The sequence below is a fragment of the Astatotilapia calliptera genome, unplaced genomic scaffold (assembly GCF_900246225.1).
Source record: "Astatotilapia calliptera unplaced genomic scaffold, fAstCal1.2 U_scaffold_45, whole genome shotgun sequence".
NCBI lineage: Eukaryota > Metazoa > Chordata > Actinopteri > Cichliformes > Cichlidae > Astatotilapia > Astatotilapia calliptera.
Genome location: NW_020535784.1, coordinates 46543 through 63969, shown reverse-complemented (window position 1 = coordinate 63969; position 17427 = coordinate 46543). Strand labels below are relative to the sequence as shown.

The window sequence follows — 17427 nt, the reverse complement described above, 5'->3', positions numbered from 1 at the left end:
CTCATTTTTCTCAGAAACAAAAATTAGGTAAAAAAAACAAAACCTGGTAATTCTTTGTTTTTACATTCATCGGGTTCCAATCGGCCCAAATATCAAAGAGAAATTAAAAATGCATGCCATGGAAGATTTCGGGTCTTAGGGGGTTAAAATGACCAGACCCCTCCGGCCTGTTTTCCAGGCCACTAAATTAAACCCAGTCAATTACCAATTGAACAGAATAAAAACCTACGAGGTCCACTAATAGTCCAAAAGTCCAAATCTTTAATAGAAAAGACAGGCAGAACTCAAACAAACAAAGACCTGTACCTTCTCCCTGAGGGCAGCAGATGGAAAAGGTGGCGCGCAGGGTGATGTTGGTCCCGCAGGATACTGTGCACCCTCCTCAGACAGCGAGTGGGGAAGATATTACTGATCTCTGGCAGACTTGTTCCAATAATTCTGCCAGCTTCTTTCACCACCCGCTGGAGTGCTTGCTGATCGGCCTTGGTGCAGCTGGGGAACCACACTAGAAATCCATACGTCAGAACGCTGCTGATGGCACAGTTGTAGAAGTTCAACATCAGAGATCTGGGAATGTGTGCGCTCCGCAGTCTCCTCAGGTAGTAGAGGCGCTGTTGGGCCTTCCGTGCAACTGAGGTGATATGGTTGCCCCAGGACAGGTCCTCGGTCACAGTTACCCCCAAGAATTTAAAACTGCTCACCCTCTCCACCGCCTCACTGCCAATGAAGAGAGGCAGATGGTTGTTATGACCCCTCTTCCGGAAATCTACAATGATCTCCTTGGTCTTTTTGGTGTTTAAGACCAAGTTATTGTCGTGGCACCATGACTCTAGTTGTTGCACCTCTGTCCTATAGTTTGTCTCATCATTGTTGGATATAAGTCCGAGCACTGTAGTGTCATCTGCAAACTTAACAATGAGATTGGACGCGCAGGAGGAAATACAGTCATGGGTGAAGAGAGTGTATAGCAGAGGGCTCAGAACACACCCCTGAGGGGCACCGGTGTTGACCACAAGGGTGGAAGAGGTGTTCTTACCCACTCTGACACTCTGTCTACGGTTAGTGAGGAAGTCCACAATCCAGTTGCACAGAGAGGAGTTAAGTCCCAGTTGGTGGAGTTTGGGACGGAGTTTGTATGGCCGGATGGTATTAAAAGCCGAGCTGTAGTCTACAAAGAGGAGCCGTGCATAGGTGTTCCTGTGTTCCAAGTGCTTTAGTAATGTGTGCAGCACTGTGGCGATCGCATCCTCGGTTGACCGGTTCTCCCTGTATGCAAACTGGTGCGAGTCCAGGGATGGTGGAAAAGCAGCTCTGATGTGTTTAATGACCAGTCTCTCCAGGCATTTGGCGGGAATGGGGGTGAGTGCCACAGGTCTGAAATCGTTCAGACATGTGACATTTGACTGTTTTGGGATGGGAACGATGGTTGCTGCTTTGAAACAGGATGGTACCAGTGAACAGGACAACGAGGTGTTATATATAGAGGTGAAGACGTCCGCCAGGTCCGCAGCACAGTCTTTTAGCACCCGGCCCAGCACTCCATCCGGCCCGGCCGCCTTCCTGGTGTTAATGCTCCGGAACACACGCCTCAGCTCATGAGTGCTCAGGACCGGAGCAGGGTCGGTTGAGGGGAGAGGGGACAGGACAGGGTCGGTGTTCTCCCTGTCAAAACGGGCATAAAAGAGATTTAGATCCTCAGCCAGAGTAGAACTGTCGGCTGAGGGTGATGGTGTTCTTCTTTTGTAGTCCGTGATAGCCCTGATGCCCTCCCAGACCTGCCTTGGGTTTGTGTTGTTCTCAAACCTGGCCTCGATACGCCTCCTGTGCTGCTGCTTGGCAGTCTTGATGCCTCTTCTCAGGTTGGCCCTGGCAGCACTGTATGCCTCCTGGTCCTCGGATTTGAAAGCGTTGTTCCTTGTTCGAATAAGTTGTTGAACTCCGTGTGTCATCCAGGGTGGATTATTAGGGAACACACGGAATCGTTTCCAAGTTGTTACATTGTCCACACAGAAACAGATGTAGTCCAAGACAGTGGCGGTGTAACTGTCCAATGCGACACGATTGTCAGTGTCCTGCACCTTGAATACATCCCAGTCTGTGCAGTGGAAACAGTCCTGAAGCATCGGAATAGCGTCCTGCGGCCATGTTCTCACGGTTTTGGTTGTAATCCCAGTGCTCTTGATCTTTTGTGTGTATATTGGGTGTAGCAGAAGGGAGAGATGGTCTGACAGACCCAGGTGGGGATAAGCCTGGGCTCTGTACGCATTCGCCATGTTGGTGTACACCTGGTCCAACGTTCTATCTCCTCTGGTAGCACACTTCACATTACGGTGGAAATTGTGAAGTACAGATTTCAGGTCCGCGTGGTTAAAATCCCCAGCCGCAATAAAGACACTGTCCGGGTGTGCTACCAGGCTGTTATTGATGCTGCTGCTCAATTGTGCTAACGCTAGCTTAGCATTAGCATCTGGTGGAATGTAAACAGCGCAGATGTAAACGGCAGAAAATTCCCGAGGGAGATAGAATGGACGGCACTTTAACACCAACAGTTCTACCTCTGTACTGCACAGTTTTTCCGTTACCGTGACGTTCGTGCACCAAAGGTTGTTAATATAGATGCACAGCCCCCCGCCAGTCTTCTTACCCGAGTCCGCAGACCTGTCGGCTCGATAGGCGGTGCGGCCTGCTAGATCGATAGCCGCATCGGGAATGGCGCTGTCCAGCCAGGTTTCAGTGAAAATCATGCACGAACAGTTATTAAAAGTCCGTCGAGTGGCGATCTGCAGTCGTATTTCATCCAGTTTGTAACGGATTGAACGGGCGTTGGAGAGGAATATGATCGGGAGTGGTGGTTTAAACGGACTAGTCTTTAGCCGTGCCCACAGGCCTCCCCGCTTGCCTCTCTTCTGCCTCCGCTCGCAACGTCTCCTCCTGCGGCTTGCTGTTGCGGGTAGCCCCGGGGGTTGCTTAACGATCTCCGGGGGGATGAGATACTCGGATGTTAGTTGAAGATCTCCACGGCTTAGTTGTAGTAGATCATCTCTGTTGTATTGAAGTAACCCCAGACTGTGTGAAATAATACACAGTACCACCAAAAGTGCAAAAGTGTAGGAGCTCCGGGCCGCTGCGTCTGTGCGCGCCGCCATCTTAAAAGTGTGTCAGCAAACTGAAGGTTGAGGAATCAGTCAGCTCATGTTTAAGGTTGTGTTGGATTTTGAGAAGAGTCTGTCTGTTATTAGAAAGTAAGATTAACAATGTTACACCAATAACCCAAATACGGGGAAATGACAAATAATACCAAAAAAGATACAACTTTCATATTGTTTTACTAACTTACTTTGTCATATCAGCACTTGAATGGTCGATGCCTTTACAGACCATGTCTGTTGTGACATCGCAGGCCAATCTTCCGGCAAACCCGAGGGCTAGCTCCCCAGCCTCCTCTTCACTCAGAACACTAAACACTGTTACTTTAGTTTTGGCCTTCTTAGGCCTGTCAAGAATCATTGTGGGCAGTTTGGCTTTACGGCCCTAAAAAAGAAAAAGTGCAAACACCAAAAGAGCAGAGAGAGACACACACGCGTGCACAAAGTTAAATGCTTTTGTTTACATGGTGTAATTGTGTATATGTTGCAGCAAATGCACAATTTCCAGCCACATTGTCACTTCATTGATATGAGTAACCCGGATTTATTTCAGGTGACATCAAAATCACGAAATGTATACCTACCCCAATCAAACCTCTGCTTGGATTCTGCGCTTGATCTCGTCTTCTGTTATTGTGTAGGTTTTCTTTTTTGAGCTTGGTACAGATAAGCGACCATGCACTCTGTAAACTGTACTAGTTCCTTCTGAATCAGTTTGAAATTCTGCATCTGCATCGATCCTGTCAACATCAGCAGCAGCAGCATTATCTGTACTCAGACTTGTGCCGTATACTTTCTTTTTCTTTGTCTTCAGTCTGTGTACCTTCATCTCTTTCAGTCTGTGTGCCTTCATCTCTTTCAGTCTGTGTGCCTTCATCTCTTTCAGTCTGTGTACCTTCATCTCTTTCAGTCTGTGTACCTTCATCTCTTTCAGTCTGTGTACCTTCATCTCTGACTGTCAGTCTTCCTATCTCACTGTTACTTGTCGATTTGCTGCAGATGTTCTCTCCCTTAGGAACTTTTCCTTTGTCATTCACTGCCTGATGCTTTCCCTGATGACATTCTTCACTGGCTACTTCTATTGCTCCTCCTGTATAGCCACCTACTATGCTGCACAACTCCTTTCCCTCTGCTGTGCTGCACTGTGCTGTTACATAACGAAGAATGATATAAACAGCACTATATCAATTTAATTGTGTTGGGAAATCCCCACAATACGACACAGTTATGTCTAAAATAGTTTTGTGTAAAAACTGGATCTTAAAACGTCCACTTTAATTACACAGTCCTGGTGTGCAAAGGCAAAATTACGAAGTTTTTTTCACTTTAAACATTTTTGGACATTGTTTAGTTATATTGTGACTTACTCTCACAGAAGATACAGATGCCACAAACAGACTTTGAACAACGCATGTGCTTGTATGCACCACATTTCTGGCACTGCACCTGTGAATTTAAAAAAAAAAGAAACAAACAAACAAAAAATAAATGAACAAAGTCCATTAAATAAACAATCTATATGGCTAAGGACATGTCATAGTGTACCCGGTCTTTGGCTGCAATCACGAACCAGCACTGACTGCACTTCCTAGTTCGATCTGCAAAATATAATTTGTTTAAGTACAAGTTACATTTTCCAATGTTAGAGAAAAAGAAGGCGGCTAATTTTATCTTTACCTATTGAGGAAAATAAGTAGTGGCAAAGTCGGGACCTGAGCTTTGTGATTTCAGTGTTGTACTCCTCCATGTGTGTTTTACCCTCAATGAGAGATTGGGCAAACTAATAATTGACGAAGAAGAAAAAAAAAAAAAAAAAAGAACAAAAAGAATTAGATTAACAAAGAAATGTTTGTTTGTTTTTAACCCCCCCGAGAAAAAAAAAAAAAAACAGAGCAACCAAAGCAAAGCATTACTGCTGAAATGGTTCAATCTACAAAAAAAATTGAGATTTTACCATCCTGCCTCTAAGGCTTTAAAAACTGAATAGGCAAAAATGTAAACATTACTTATATAGGTTAAAGCTATTGTGCTGCCCCTTTAAGGCAGGCATGATCATTTGGGTGTGTGTTTTTTGTACCAGCAGACTTGCCGTAGTACCTCACCAGTGAAAAACAGTCCTTTAGACAAACTGTCGTCTATTCCACTTTTTGTTCACTTTTTCTTGCTCAGCCTGAGAGAGCACATGCCTTTTTACAGTGCTTCAACAGTAAACATCTAAAACGTATCCGCTGACTCCTGGATGTTTATTGTGGACCTGTTAGCTATCTGCCAAGCTAGAAACCAGCTTTACACCCTAGTGAGGGCAGAATAGTAAAAAGGCATCGTCCCAACACGGCTACCTACAGAAAAGTGGATCTGCGTGGAACACAGTTTCTTCTGTTTCTTCTAAGCTACAATGGATAGTAACGACGACACGCTTGAGACGCGGTCAATATGCTCCAACACCTCACGTGCCAGTCAGCGCTCTTCAGCCAGTGCCATTGCAGCCAGAGCACGGGCAAAAGCAGAAGCTGCACGTGCTCAAGCACTATTTGCACAAAAAGAGGCAGATATGTTAAAAGCACAAGCATATATTGAGGAAGATCAACAAAAAGCAGCAGCTGAGGCTGCTAGGAAGAAAGCAGAGCTGCAAGCCAGTTTGCATACCTTGAGGCTTGAGAGCGCGGCTGCAGCTGCCATTGCTGAAGCGAATGTTCTTGAAGCAGCCGTTGAAAACGAATTTGGGGAGTTAGATCGGGTTAGCCTAAAAAATGAATACGTTGAGCGTAATCCAAGTCCTGAACCTCACCAAAACTCACAGCTACCAGAACTCATACCAACTCTGATGCACCAACTACCAGTCGACAGTGATGAGATCAGCAAATACGACTTGCCTGTTCAGAGAACATCCAAATTGAGTCAAGATGCCACTCCCTTTTACCCTCGTACTCAAAGCCCCTGCAGGACAGCCCCGTTCAAGCAAGAACATTCACACAGCTTAAATCCATCCAGGGATACCTACAGACACCAGACACAGTCACATGATATGAGACAATACAGCAGTAGCTACCAACCGCCTCAGTCTCATACAGGTGCTGCCAGGACTGACGAGCCCACTTCATCATCGACCACAGACTTGGCCAAGTATCTAATACGGCGAGAGATGATAAGCTCTGGGCTGTTAAGGTTCGACGATCAGCCAGAAAATTATTGGGCCTGGAAGCAATCTTTCCACAGTTCTACAGAGGACTTAAAACTGACGTCAAGAGAGGAGCTTGATCTGCTATGTAAATGGCTGGGACCAAAGTCATCAGAGCATGCTAAGAGGATACGAGCAGTCCACATACACGATGCAGCTGCAGGTGTAAGAATGGTATGGCAAAGGTTGGAAGACTGCTATGGATCGCCAGAAGCAATTGAAGAAGCTCTCCTAAAGAAACTGGATGATTTTCCAAGAATCTCAAATCGAGAAAATCAAAAGCTGAGAGAGCTGGGAGACATTCTCTTGGAGCTTGAAGCCGCCAGAGCCAATGGGTTCCTACCAGGCCTCAGTAACCTGGACACATCTCGGGGCATCACTCCAATCATCCAAAAGTTGCCATACTCCCTGCATGACAAGTGGGTCTCTTTAGCATCTCGTTACAAAGAAAATCATCAAGCGTCTTACCCACCGTTCTCCTTCTTCGCAAAGTTTGTTTGTGATCAAGCCAAAATGCTCAATGATCCAAGCTTTGCCCTTCTTACAAGTGGTTGGAGGACGGGGAAGCCAGAACACCCCTTCAAATCAAACATGAAAATACCCATTTCTGTCAAAAAGACAGAAGTCTCCTCAAACTCTAAAAGCATGCAAGCCAGCCCCTCAGGGAAGAGGAGGGCCGAACCAGATGAACAATGCCCACTCCATAACAAACCACACCCCCTCAGAAACTGTCGTGGGTTTAGGAGTAAATCTTTGGATGAAAGGAAAGCTTATCTTAGAGAGAATAATATTTGCTTTAAGTGCTGTGCTTCGTTCACTCATCTAGCGAAAGACTGCCACAAAAACGTTCAGTGCAGAGAGTGCAAGAGTGAGAACCACCCTACTGCGCTACACCCAGGGCCGGCCCCCTGGATATCAGAGACTCCTGTAACCGCAAGAGAGCAAGGCGGGGAGCAAGGAGAAGAAGCTCCTCAAGCTGTCACAGCAAAATGCACAGACATTTGTGGGTCTTCCGTCAGAGTAAAGTCGTGCTCCAAAATCTGTCTTGTCAGAGTTTATCCAGCTGGCCAGAGGGAGAAAGCTGTTAAGGCGTACGTTGTTCTCGACGAGCAAAGCAATAAGTCTTTGGCAAGAACAGAGTTTTTTGAGCTTTTTGGAGTTACAGAGGGCGCAGCAGCATACACCTTGAAGACCTGCTCAGGAGTTATGGAAACAACAGGGCGCCGAGCTAACAATTTCATCATGGAGTCATTAGATGGTAAGACTCACATTCCACTCCCCACCTTAATCGAATGTGACATGCTTCCTGACGATAAGTCTGAAATCCCCACACCTGAGATCGCCAGACATTATCCACATTTCAAGCGGGTTGTGGATAAAATCCCGGCTATAGATCCATCAGCAAGCATCCTGATCTTGCTCGGTCGAGATGTACCACAGGCACACAAGGTTCGAGAGCGATGCAATGGGCCCCACGATGCCCCCTACGCCCAGCGTCTCGACTTGGGATGGGTGATTGTGGGAGAGGTTTGTCTCAGAAGAGCTCACAAACCAGAGTTTGTAAACGTCTATCGGTGCAACGTGCTGAGTAACGGTCGTACCTCTCTGTTCGACCCTTGCGCTAACAGTTTCCACATCAAAGAGAAGCTTGACACTCCAGAGCAGCATCATCAGTTTCTAGGAGCTAACGCATCCGAAATCCTGTTTGATGGGAAAGATGGCCTTGGTGAAGGGGTCTTCCGGCAAACGCCACACGACAACAAACCTGCTATGTCTGTGGAAGACAAACTCTTTCTAGAAATAATGGACAACGAGGTCTTCATAGATGACTCGAATAGTTGGGTGGCACCACTACCCTTCAGGCAACCAAGGCACAAACTCCCTAACAACCGAGCCCAAGCAGTCAAGCGTCTTTTGACATTACGGCACATGCTGGAGAAGAAGCCAGATATGAAAGAACACATGATTGCCTTCATGCAGAAGATCTTTGAGGCAGGTCATGCTGAACCAGTACCACCACCCACTGGTGAACAGGAGTGCTGGTATTTACCAATCTTCGGAGTGTATCATCCGCGAAAACCAGGTCAGGTACGGGCAGTGTTCGACTCCAGCACTAAGCAGGATGGTGTCTCACTGAATGACATCCTGCTGAGTGGCCCTGACTTGAATAATTCACTTTTAGGAGTGCTCATCCACTTCCGCAAGGAACCTGTAGTGGTGGCAGCAGACATAGAACAAATGTTCTATTGCTTCAAAGTCCGCCACGATCACAGAGACTTCCTACGTTTCCTCTGGTTCGAGGACAATGACCCCACCAAGCGCATCACAGAGTATAGGATGGCCGTGCACGTATTTGGCAACAGCCCCTCTCCTGCTGTTGCCATATACGGCTTGAGAAGAGCAGCTTTGCAAGGACAGGAAGACCAGAGTGCAGAAGCAAAGCAGTTTGTTCTAAAGAACTTCTACGTGGACGATGGTCTTGCTTCCTTCCCCACCGATGACAATGCCATCCAAGTCCTGAAGGAAACCAAGGAGATGTTGGCTGATTCCAACATACGGCTACATAAGATAGCCTCCAACCACGACGTAGTAGTGGAGGCGTTTCCGCCTGAGGAACGTGCTAAAGAGCTGAAAGACCTAGAGCTAGGTGTGGATCCGTTACCTATGCAGAGAAGCTTAGGTCTCAACTGGCACCTTCAAACCGACAGCTTTACCTTTCTTGTCTCCCAGGAGGAGAAGCCCTTTACCCGTAGAGGTATTCTCTCCACAGTTAACAGCATATTCGACCCGTTGGGGTTTGCAGGTCCTATAGTAGTCCAGGGCAAGGCTATAGTCAGAGAGTTATGCGCTGAGCATTGCGATTGGGACACCCCGATACCTGCTGAAAAAGTGGCACAGTGGAAGTCTTGGAGAGACTCACTGAAGGCACTCGAGCAACTTCACATACCAAGGCCATACCTACCTGTTTCTCTGCTTTCCACACGGCACAGGGAGTTATGTGTCTTTTGCGACGCGTCCACCATGGCCATCTCTGCAGTTGCCTACCTCAGGGCAGTTGATGATGAAGGACACTGTCTTGTAGGATTCTGCATGGGGAAATCTAAGTTAGCACCCCGGCATTCCCATACTGTGCCCCGTCTAGAGCTTTGTGCGGCTGTACTAGCAGTTGAGCTGGCCGATATCTTGAGGGATGAGCTAGATGTGGAAATCCACACAGTGAAGTTTTACACCGACTCCAGAGTTGTGCTGGGCTACATCTGCAACGCCAACCGGAGGTTTTATGTGTATGTTGCTAACAGAGTAGCACGCATCCGGAAGTCTTCGCAGCCTGAACAGTGGCAGTTTGTCAGTTCAGAACAAAATCCTGCTGACCATGGTACCAGACCAGTTCCAGCTGCACTGTTGAGAGATACAAACTGGTTTTCTGGGCCATCATTTCTTGAAAACGACGAGCGAGTTGCACTTACCCCACCAGAGTTCTTTGAGCTCGTTGAACCAGACGGGGATGCAGACATGCGTCCACTAATAGCAGCCTTTGCGACAGGAGCTTCTGAAAGACAGCTTGGTTCACACAGGTTCGAGCGCTTTTCCAGCTGGAAGACACTTGTATGTGGCATAGCAAAGCTCATCCAGAAAGGCAGATCCTGTGCTAAGATCCTGGAGGGAGATTTGACAAAGGTAGATGAGCATATACAGGCAAGAACAGTAATTGTACAGACTGTACAGCACGAGGCCTTCAAAGAAGAACTCAAGAGCCTGTTCAAAGGAGAACTTGTCTCAAAACGCAGCCCTCTCAGGAAACTTGACCCTTTCTTGGATTCAGATGGTGTACTGAGAGTTGGTGGCCGCACGTCATTATCCGCAATCTCATGGGAAGAGAAACATCCCATAATCATTCCCAAAAGCAACCACATTGCTACCTTGTTGGTGCGGTATTATCATGAGCAAGTAGTACACCAAGGTAGGCACTTCACGGAAGGGGCCATCAGATCCGCTGGACTGTGGATTCTGGGAGGAAAAAGACTTGTATCAAGTATCATACACAAGTGTGTCGTCTGTAGGCGGTTGAGAGGAAGTCTGGAAAAACAAAAAATGTCCAACTTACCTGCTGATCGGTTGACCCAATCTCCTCCTTTCACCCAAGTTGGATTAGATGTTTTTGGACCATGGACGGTTTGTGCCCGTCGCACGAGGGGAGGCCTTGCAGAGAGTAAGCGCTGGGCTGTTATGTTTACTTGTTTAGTAACAAGGGCAGTTCACCTGGAGGTGATAGAATCTCTGTCTACGTCAAGCTTCATCAATGCGCTTAGGCGATTCACTGCCATCAGAGGTCCAGCAAAGCTCTTTTGTTCAGACCGAGGCACAAACTTTGTCGGTGCATGTAAAGAACTTGGTATAACCCCAGAAGATGCAACACTTCATTCTTACCTCAGAGACCAAGGCTGCACGTGGGACTTCAATCTTCCACACTCCTCCCACATGGGGGGAGCATGGGAAAGAATGATAGGGATGGCTCGCCGCATTTTGGATAGCATCTTACTCAAGATGCATTCCCCTAATCTTTCACACGAAGTGCTCACCACGTTGATGGCAGAGGTCGCAGCCATCATGAATGCCCGGCCAATAGTCCCTGTGTCGTCAGATCCAGACATGCCGACCATACTCACCCCTGCTATGCTTTTAACACAAAAGGTGGACTCCGTGTCTGCTCCCTTGGAAGACATCGACCTCAAGGATCTTTACCGAAGTCAGTGGAAGCAAGTTCAAAGTCTTGCGGATTCATTCTGGAAAAGATGGCGTCAAGAGTACCTGACGACACTCCAGCCAAGAAGGAAATGGCAAGCAGAACAAGCCAGCCTGCAAGTTGGAGATGTTGTGCTCCTAAAGGACAAGGAGGCTAAACGAAATCAATGGCCCACAGGGCTTGTGGTAAATACCTTTCCGGGTCGAGACAGCAGGGTCCGGAAAGTGGAGGTGAGAGTTGTTCAAGGAGGCACCCCCAGGGTGTATTCGAGACCCGCCACTGAAGTTGTGTTGTTACTCAGAGGGACATAGTGGTATAGTACTCTATACCAGGCGGGGAGTGTGCTGCCCCTTTAAGGCAGGCATGATCATTTGGGTGTGTGTTTTTTGTACCAGCAGACTTGCCGTAGTACCTCACCAGTGAAAAACAGTCCTTTAGACAAACTGTCGTCTATTCCACTTTTTGTTCACTTTTTCTTGCTCAGCCTGAGAGAGCACATGCCTGTAAGTAGTTGCTATCTGTTTTGTAAGCTTTCCCGCGATAGTTATGTGTAGCAGTTTAGAGATTTGTGTGGAAAACTTTCTTTTGTGAGGAAAAACGGCCGCGATGCTAACACGTTAGCCCGTCTATGGGATTTCCCATGTAATGTTAGCATTAAGCTAATCGCTAAATGTGTGAGCCTAATAACCAGTGAAAGGGTTTGGATACGTTTGTGTTTATGTGTTATATACATTGTAGTGCATGGCTTAATGTTTGATGTTGTAAAGAAAATTCAATTACAGCAGAAATGTAATATTTTATTTTTGTTTCTGTACCAGTTTTACAGTGCTTCAACAGTAAACATCTAAAACGTATCCGCTGACTCCTGGATGTTTATTGTGGACCTGTTAGCTATCTGCCAAGCTAGAAACCAGCTTTACACCCTAGTGAGGGCAGAATAGCTATAGTTTTCAGTACCATTATGACATGCACTCCACATGAGTTCCCATCCTGTTGATGTGGGTGGCTCACATGTGACAAGGTCCACTCTCCAGCGCAGCCTCTTGCTGAAGCAAATGAGCTGAGAGATCGCAGTTATTACAAATAAAAAGCATATAGAGAAATCAATAACCACGTCCGGTAATGATTTCAATTCAATTAAATATGTTATGTTAAATATGTTAATTAATTACCTCCAGTTTTTCAACACCGCACTTTTTCTGACCTCCGACTCGCCAAATGAATTCATATAGACTATGGTCCTCTTGGGTATGTCACAAAACTGTTTTGTAAAAAGATGGATATGGTAGGCTTGGGCCTTGAGCTTTCCTAATGAGGGACACTGAAAAGTATCATGCACTAGAGAGAGTGCAAAATCTGTGCAACTTACAAACAAGGTCTAGTGGCTGCCGTTTTCCAGACAGGCTCCAATCAATTTCTCATACATCTGAAAGATGTTTTTCTGGAAATAAAAAGAATGTGACAAGTATGTTTTTCTGTCAAGAATGACACTGCAAAACTGCAAAAGCTTGTCAGGTGAGACTTGTGATTAATTCTGCAGATACACAAACATATAGAAAGTGTCAGTTTTGGTTTACATTAATTAATTTCTATAGTGTGTACAAAACAAATCAAGACCACAGACTCAACACGCACCACTCAATTTTTGGTGTTCTTTATCAGTTGGCCAAGACAGAAATGTTTTAATCTGTGTGTATTGCTTTTGAGCAAGTCTTTACACAGAAAAGGTTTCAGAAAGGTATTTTTCAGGTTCTTCTGACAAGGCTTCAATTTTGGAAAATGCTGTTTGTTTATAGTGGCAACTTATAAACCCTTTGTGATAAGAACATAGTTACCACAGTCCAAGTCATACCTTCAAAAAGTATGCACTTTGTGCTCTTGTGGACCCATCCAAAATTTTTCCAGTGATTTGGCTTGGTATTGGATAAATGTGAGGGAAATTCTATAAAAATAACATAAATACACCTATGTTTTCAAATACATTACAAAAAACGTAAACATGCTATGTCATTATGATCAAACAAGCTTTTCAACATACCTCACACTGCAAATAGATTAGGCCATCTATTACCTTATAAAACAAATAAATAAATACATATAAATAAAAACAGAACTAAGGAATACGATTCATTAAGTAAATTGTACAATAAAGTGTATTTAAAGCAGAATTTAACATTAGTTTTATGACAACATAAAAGGATTTTTATGTCAAGAGGTACCTCATCTGAAATGTTAGTCTGGTCAAACAGGGATTTCAAACTTGAAATACCAATAGAGTTTGGTCCAGCTACTCCCACAAGGTAATCTGTGAGAAAGCATATGCTGTAGTCAACAGATATCATTTTCTTTTTGCATGCTGCAACCATCATCCATTTCAGTCTTCTAGGAGCTTTGTCTGGTTGTAGTTCTTTTTTCTCCTCCTCATCTATTAATTAAATTGTTTTCTGACCTTCCTAACTGTTTCCGACCTGTCTTCCCAATGTGATGTTTAAGCAATATATGTATGGTCAGAAGGGGGTGAAATTTTCATTGCAGTTGTACGTGTAACATTGCATGTGATAATAAAAGGCTTGATTGGTTGATTATTCAACATGAGTTGACATTTACCTGACATTGTGAAGGAGTCACAGTTTCTGTAAGGGTGTAAGAACATAACATGTGGATTTGTTACACTTCTTTTTCACAAGTTAATAACAATCAATAATTTTCATTCCATTATTTACAAGCTATCACACGATGTCCCAGGGACAACATCTACACGATGTCCCAGGGACAACATCTACACGATGTCCCTGGGACAACATTTACACGATGTCCCAGGGACAACAATTACACGATGTCCCAGGGACAACATCTACACGATGTCCCAGGGACAACATCTACACGATGTCCCAGGGACAACATCTACACGATGTCCCAGGGACAACATTTACACGATGTCCCAGGGACAACAATTACACGATGTCCCAGGGACAACATCTACACGATGTCCCAGGGACAACATCTACACGATGTCCCAGGGCAAATTCTACATGATGTCCCAGGGACAACATTTACACAATGTCCCAGGGACAACATTTACGCGATGTCCCTGGGACAACATTTACGTGATGTACCAGGACAAATTTGTAAATTTCTGGATTACTGTTAATCTCCATAGAATCAAGAACTCATGTCCAGTTTCACAGCTATGGACCAGTTAATTATGTTTCCAGGTGATAGTTTGATTCATAGATTCAGCACACAACCATAAGTCTAGGCCTTTTAGTCCAGATTCTCTTCACTTATGTTTGTAAAATGATCAGGGAAGCTACTGCAATTTTGCCTGACCCAACCCCCGGGCCACGAAACACCCAAAAAGTTGGGGAACGCTGGTCTAGAGAACACTGGTTAGCTAATGCTGTCGTCAAGTAGCCTATCGCTAGCAAACAAACAGCAAGCCAAGTGAGGAACATATGTATAATGCTTACCGTTTATTAAAGGAAAGTATCCTAAATTGACTTCAAATTCGGCGGACAGGCGAATTGACTTCAAATTCGGCGGACAGGCGGCGGTTTTTCGCTTCTTCACTTGTATTTCGAAATAATCGAAGGCGGGTATTTCGAAGTCGCAAAGGAATGACGTCACAAGAAGGTGATTGGTCACTTGCAATGTTGAACCTGGAACAACATTAATTATGATGATGTGGGAACAATGCTGACACGAGGAAATCAGATCGTCCCCAAAGGGCCATCATTCTTTGTGGTATATGGACCATGTGTAAGCACATTGTGTGGGCCAGATCCGGGCCATATGAATTTTGCTATCTGGGATACAGTATCCACATCTAAACCAAAGAATAAAACAGTTAAATGTAGATTATTAAATATAGTGTCTCTCCTTCAAGTCTCTGTTAGAACATTTATTATAATTGATCAACAAATCGATTTACTCTGCCTTACACAAACCTGGTTGCAGCAGGATGATTATGGTAGTTTAAATGAATCAACACGTCCCCGAGTCACTCTAACTACCAGAAACCTCGAAGCACAGGCCGAGGGGGCGGTGTGGCAGCAATTTTTCACACCAGCCTATTAATCAACCAAAGACCCAGACAGACTTTTAACCGGTCGCAGCAGATGGCCCCGCCCCTCCCTGAGCCTGGTTTTGCCGGAGGTTTCTTCCTGTTAAAAGGGAGTTTTTCCTTCCCACTGTCGCCAAAGTGCTTGCTCATAGGGGGTCATATGATTGTTGGGTTTTTTCTCTGTATGTATTATTGTGGGGTCTACCTTACAATATAAAGAGCTTTGAGGAGACTGTTGTTGTGATTTGGTGCTATATAAATAAAATTGAATTGAATTGAGGGGCGTGAAGACTCCCTCCCTCCGCCCACTCATATGTGGTGTTGCTGCATGCTGTTCTAAAGTGCATTTAAAACATGGGAGGGGCATGGCACTCCCTGCCAGATAGCAGCAGAGAGGCTGGCAGTTTTGGGTCTACATGTATTTAAACCTGAGAGGTTGGCACTGGGACCAGAGTTGAGATTGAATAAACAGACTGTCCTCTGGATGCTGTTTAGTGTCCCCACCCCAACGGGTCAAAGTACCCTCTCCCTTAAGCCAACTCCCCAGTTGACCCCATTAGAATATGGCTGACCGTCTCCGACCATGTCTTCGCCTTGGCGTTGTACTTCTCGTTGTTTTATCTTTGGTTTTATGTTCTCTAGGTGATTGTACACTAATAACTTATGACAGAGACACGCTCCTGAATCTTCGGTTTTCCTGTTCTCAACGACCTGACTGCCTTGGGACCGCCGGTGCCGCTATCCCCCTGATGCCTGTCTCCCCTACCTATGTGACCTATCCTCCTCTTCCCATGCTCCGTAGGAAACACCTCAGGAAACGGGGTAGGAGGAGCGGCGTCCGTGTCCGCGTTAAGGCTTATATCAGAGCCATGGCTATGGACTTCCCTTCTACAAGCCGTGAGCTATCCCGTTTCTTCCACTATCTCAGCAGCCACTCTGCGGCTAGATTGCTAACCCACCGTTGGATTTGCTCCGTCGGCCTTCAAACCTACCATGCTCGCCCAGTGGCTTACCACTCTGCCCGATTTTGGATAACACCGCCTGGCCGCGGTGTTCAACATAACAACCTTTGCTCCTTGCGACGGGCTACTACTAAGGTCCTGGCCCCCCGGATTCGGTTGGCCTTATTTAATGTCAGGTCTCTTTCAAATAAGGCCTTCCTCCTAAATGACTTTTTTCTCACCTCGGGACTGGATGTCCTATTTCTAACGGAGACCTGGACTTCTCCAGGTGAGTTCATCCCCTTCTCTGAGCTTCTACCTCCTGACTGTGCCTTCTTTAGCTCACCTAGGCTAACTGGTAGAGGTGGTGGCTTAGCCTCGGTTTTCAAAAATAAACATGATGCACGGCTGCTATCCTCTCCAACCTATTCCAGTTTTGAAGTTCAGCTATTGGAACTGACGGGCTCTCGGACCACTTTGTGTGTCGTGGTTTATCGCCCGCCTAAATATCATAAGATGTTTATCTCTGAATTTGCTGATTTTTTGGGATCCGTTCTTTTTAAATATGATTCTGTTATTGTTTCTGGAGATTTTAACATTCATGTCTGCTGTATGAATGACCAATTGGCTAAAGACTTTCTTGTGCTGACTGATTCTTTTAATCTTATTCAGTGGGTGAATGAGCCTACCCATGTTCAAGGCCACACCCTTGATTTGGTTTTTTCATTCAATGTGGACATTTGCATTAAGGAAATCAGGAATACTGGTCTCTCTGATCATTCCCCGGTCATCTTCGATGTAGACCTGGGTGATACTGGACAATACCTAAACTCTCCTCTTTATCCTACGCGCACTATTAATGCCAATACTGTGGTCAACTTTATTTAGTATGCTGGATTGTTCTTCCCCACACACACTTGAGAACTCTACTAATACTCTTTTAACCACCTGTTCCTCGATTCTTAACATTGTTGCACCCATCAAAATGAAACGCCCTAGAACTTTCTCACAATGCTGGTTAAATGATTCTGTTCGTGCCCTACGACGTATATGTCGGCGTGATGAGAGGAAGTGGAGGAGTGATAGACTTCAGTCTTCTTATGATATTTTACGTATTAGCCGCTCGAAGTTCCAAACTGCTGCCAGAACGGCTAAAGCGGCTTTTCTCTCTAAAATTATTACCATTAATGGTGATAATCCACGAATTCTATTTAAAATTTTTAACTCTGTGGTGAACCCCCGTCCCTCTATGCCACTGCTGTCTTCCCCGGGTCTTTGTGGAAAATTCTCAAACTATTTTTTAGATAAAGTTTTATCCCTTAGATCTACTCTTCCTCTGGTGACTGATTGTATGT

General features: G+C 45.4%; 1 protein-coding gene across 2 annotated transcripts in view; it reads right to left on the bottom strand.

Moving 5' to 3' along the window:
• Positions 1–14783, bottom strand: part of LOC113018147 (uncharacterized) — an 87552-nt gene extending 72769 nt beyond the window's left edge. For both annotated transcript variants that reach the window (XM_026161209.1, XM_026161208.1), the window contains exon 1: positions 14539–14783. The gene's annotated coding sequence lies outside the window, so the exon portion shown is untranslated. The remainder of the gene's footprint in view (positions 1–14538) is intronic.
• Positions 14784–17427: the final 2644 nt, after the last annotated feature.